General features: G+C 42.2%; 1 long non-coding RNA gene across 1 annotated transcript; it reads left to right on the forward strand.

The window, feature by feature from the left end:
- The first annotated feature begins 391 nt into the window (after nucleotides 1-391).
- On the forward strand, nucleotides 392-1507 carry LOC307145097. The gene is made up of 4 exons (XR_013818896.1): nucleotides 392-523; nucleotides 616-714; nucleotides 798-869; nucleotides 939-1507. It is a non-coding gene; the product is annotated as an uncharacterized lncRNA (long non-coding RNA).
- Nucleotides 1508-3933: the final 2426 nt, after the last annotated feature.

The following is a 3933-nucleotide window of genomic DNA, read 5'->3' on the forward strand; positions in this document are numbered from 1 at the left end:
GTAAAGGTATTTAGCCGTGATATTGTCAGGCTTTTCTATTAACAGCTCAGTTAGCTAATCGCCAACACAGAATATGATAGTATTATAATATAACAATGCAACATGTAATGATGTGTTGGCAGTGGCTTCATAAATTAATTAAAAACATAAAAATACAAAGTACACCTGATGCACATTTCTTTGTTCTTCATTTTCTAGAACAAGAGTTTAAGAACCTTACTGTATTTTTGTGTAATTAATTAATAGAAAGTACTCCGCCATTTTGCTCAGACGAAAGTGACTTGAACGCACATGTTGTTATAAGCACGACTTCCCACCTCGTACGTACGAACTTCCCAGGAGGACTTGAACGCACCATCTTTCCCGTATTGCTACGTCACCTAATGTGGGTGGGAGAGGTTGGCCATTAAGCGCAGGCAGGTGTATAGGCACCTGGGGTCCTCATGCCGGTAGCCATTCACTGTAGCTAGCTACTGACGCGTTGGAGTGCAGCAGTGTTTCTGGGTGCTGTTTGTAGTGCAAGGTATGTCCAAACCATCTGTTGTTGTATGACTATAATGGTTATTTGGGTTCAGTGCACTAAGGGAGGTTTTAATGTTTTCTTGATGGGCTAAGGTGTTACCGAGTGATTGCCAACGGCGCTACTGTTTTGTGTGTTTGTGCACGCGTTTCCAAAACATGTTGGGAATGCCTAGAGTGACAAGCGTAGAGAAGGTACACTTTTTCTATCTGTTTTAGCGTATCTCTGTTGGTTTATTGCGTTAATTGTAATGAGGCTCCGTTGTTATGTTCGCCAGCGTTCAGTGACCCTGGTGAACGCGTGAAGCACGGAACACTGTCTACTCACCCAATCGCTAGATTGCAAAAAGGTATCTCTTAGGAGCACTCAACTGGGTCTCTTGTTTCCTTTCTGTTTGTTTGTTTGTTTGTTTCTATAGAGGCTACAGCAATCAGATTGTCGGCTGCTGTTCTCTTGAATGTGTTTGAATGTGTATGTATGTGCAGGTGCTGTTTTTTTTTAGACACTTTTCCGTTTGATTTATTGATTTATTTATTTTTTTTCTTTTCTTTTACCACTAGCCGGCGGGCTGTAAGAGATTTGTGTTAGTGAACTGATGGTGGCCACCGGCTAGCGGTTTCTTCTCTTTGTTTGTCTTCCCCCATTCCCTATTAATAGCCTCTGTGTGGATTGGGCCCATATTGAATAGATTAGCCTAACGGGTTCTAGTCTGGTTTCCTTAGAGTGTTTCACCCATTTGGAACCGATGTGTGCAGTGTAATGCTGTGAAGTGTGCATCTGTTGTAATAGCTCAACGAGCAATGTTGCCGTGGTGTGTAAGCTGAGTTTGTAGTGTTTGTTCTATTCTAAAGTGGTGTGCATTAGCTCACGTGTGGTATCGAAACTTAGGCCTGGTTAAGCTTATATTCTGGTGGCTCATCCAATTATGGCTTATCCCTATGTTAAATGATTAATTTGTGTGTTATTTATTGACTACCTAAAGCGACTCATTTTTAACTAAGATAAAATAAAGATTGTATCTTTTTACTTTGCTAAACCAAGCCTGTGCGTGTTTCTTTATAAAAGAGTCCCCTTGCTCTCACCAGTCTTGTCCAAGGGGTGGCGTAGTCAGTACTGCCATCGCCCTACCAGGGGGCAACACGAGAATGGTGTGAATTGGGAAAGTGTCACAAATCACTTTGCAGCACGGGGAAAAAAAAGGAACATTGCAAGAGAGTTCGGTGAGAGACTGCACATTTCTTTTTCGTGTGAGTCATGGAGGAGATCTAGCACGAGGATCCCACGTGAGAGAACCTGTGAGTTTTGATTTGATTTGTTAGTTTTAGATTATGAAATAACCCGGAAGAATATTCCAGTGTTTATTTTCTCAAGTTCTGTGTTGCAGTTTGAGTTATAATAAGTTGTCTAATTCGTTTGAAATCTGGAAGAATATACGTGTTTATTTGGTTAAGTTTGGGTAAAAGGATCGCAGTGGTCTATGTAGTTGAGAGTTCATGCCAAGTGTGTTTTATCGTCTTTGAACGGAGAGATCGTCGAAAACGGGAGATCTGTGTGGATTTTTGCGGATGCATCTAACCAGTTCGCTGGAGGAGTTTAGCCTGGGTTTCCCCATGCTGCCATGTGCGCAGCGCGATTTTATTCACGCTGCTAGGCAGCCTGGAGACCATGGACCAGATTTTCCCCTCAAAAAGGGAACCAATCACAGAACGGGGAGGGAGCAGCAAGACGATGACGACGTCTATGCGACACACCGAAGCAGTTTGTTTATATCTATGGATCCAACATGGCATCAGACACGAAGTTACCTTTGGATGCAGCCTTAGATAGTGTTCTAAGTAGTTTAGAACGCAAGTTTATTTCGTCGTCTTCCTCGTCGAATTTCTCTCGCTCTACATACGTCATCTGGTATAATTGAAACGATTGGCTATTAGCAGGCGCATTTGATAGACATTCGTAGCGCCCAATAAACGGCTCTGGGCATTCGTAAACCACGCCTCAAATACGAGAAAATCAACATGTTGTTCCCAGACCACGTCTCAATGAGAAGAGGTCTGACGTTAGCCAGGCTAGGAGGAGTTCATCTAGATCCACTCAACGTCATTGTGGGTTGCGTCACGGATGCTGTTTATCATCTCGTCTGGGAGCGAGGATTAGAGATTACTATTCTACACTTGGAATTCTTGTTTTCCTGATTAGTGAGTACCCTGGTTTTGCATCAAAGAGCTCCAACTAGCGCGCCATCTGTGTACTGAAAATCCCAGCTGGGTAAAACTTATGGTATTACATTGACATTTTTATTTTCTTTCCTTTTCTGGGGTTATGGTGATTATTGGGAATCATTGCAGTTGTGTTGTGACTTTGTGAATTTAATTATTTGGTCATTCAAAGAGAAACAAAAGAGGAAAAGATTTTTATTTTTTATTATTACTTCCGCATAGAAAAACATAAATCTGACACTATCAAGTGAAGATCTGAGATCTGGGTTATCGTTGTCAATACTGTTACTGAAGGGAAATGTGCCTTTACCAGGGTAGTGGGTAAATTTGAAAACCCCTAGACAGATTCCTACCTTGTGAGCCACAAGATTCTACCCGGTGGGAGGGCTACATTTTGTAGGGGCTCGTCCGGGATTAGTCAGATTATTCAGATTGTGTTTCAGACACAGTGAATTTGTGTGTTCTAAAAAGAAAAAAATGTGTGAATTTTTTTTGGAAGTGATTTGTGTGTATACTGTGTTTCTTTAAGATTTCTGTGGAGAGAGCTTTAATGCTTAACAGTCATAAACTGTTTTCTGAGCACATACTGTTGAGGATTCCTGAACAAAATAGAGGTTAGTGAGATTATTGATTGGTGCAGAGAGAAAGGTGTTGAGCTGGACAGAGTTATCATTCTGAGCAACGTACCTGCAGATTGTAAAGACAGAGTAGTTTATGAAGTGCTGGATGCTGCTCTGGGAATGAGGAAATGCAAAGTGCTTGATCGCCTCTTTGATAAGACTAAGCGACTGCAGTGTCTTCTGATTGAGACAGTCAGCAAGGTTTCTGAGATGTCTATACCTGCGGAGCTGGGAGAGGTACCTGGTACACGCAGGTTGTGCATGTCGCAGCTGAAGCACCTAAACACAGTAGGGAAGATGAGTTCCAGACTAAGCTGATGTCTTTTCTTCAAGCGGAGGGAAAGTCGCTATCTGACATTCCAAGTTTGTCTTCCTCTACACCTATGCTTGACACTAAGCTTGCTGATGCCATAAACTCCCTTGTTCAAACATGTCATGTGGCTTCATCTGAGGAGAGAGTGGGATATAGGAAACTCTGGTTTCATTCCCACTCCCCATGGAGAGGATGAGTATGAGGTCTGGGTGGAGCAGACTACTCACATTCTGGAAGAGTGGCAATGTTCTGATAATGTCAAGA

Source organism: Squalius cephalus (genome assembly GCF_949319135.1).
Source record: "Squalius cephalus genome assembly, chromosome: 17".
In the NCBI taxonomy this organism is placed as follows: Eukaryota; Metazoa; Chordata; class Actinopteri; order Cypriniformes; family Leuciscidae; genus Squalius; species Squalius cephalus.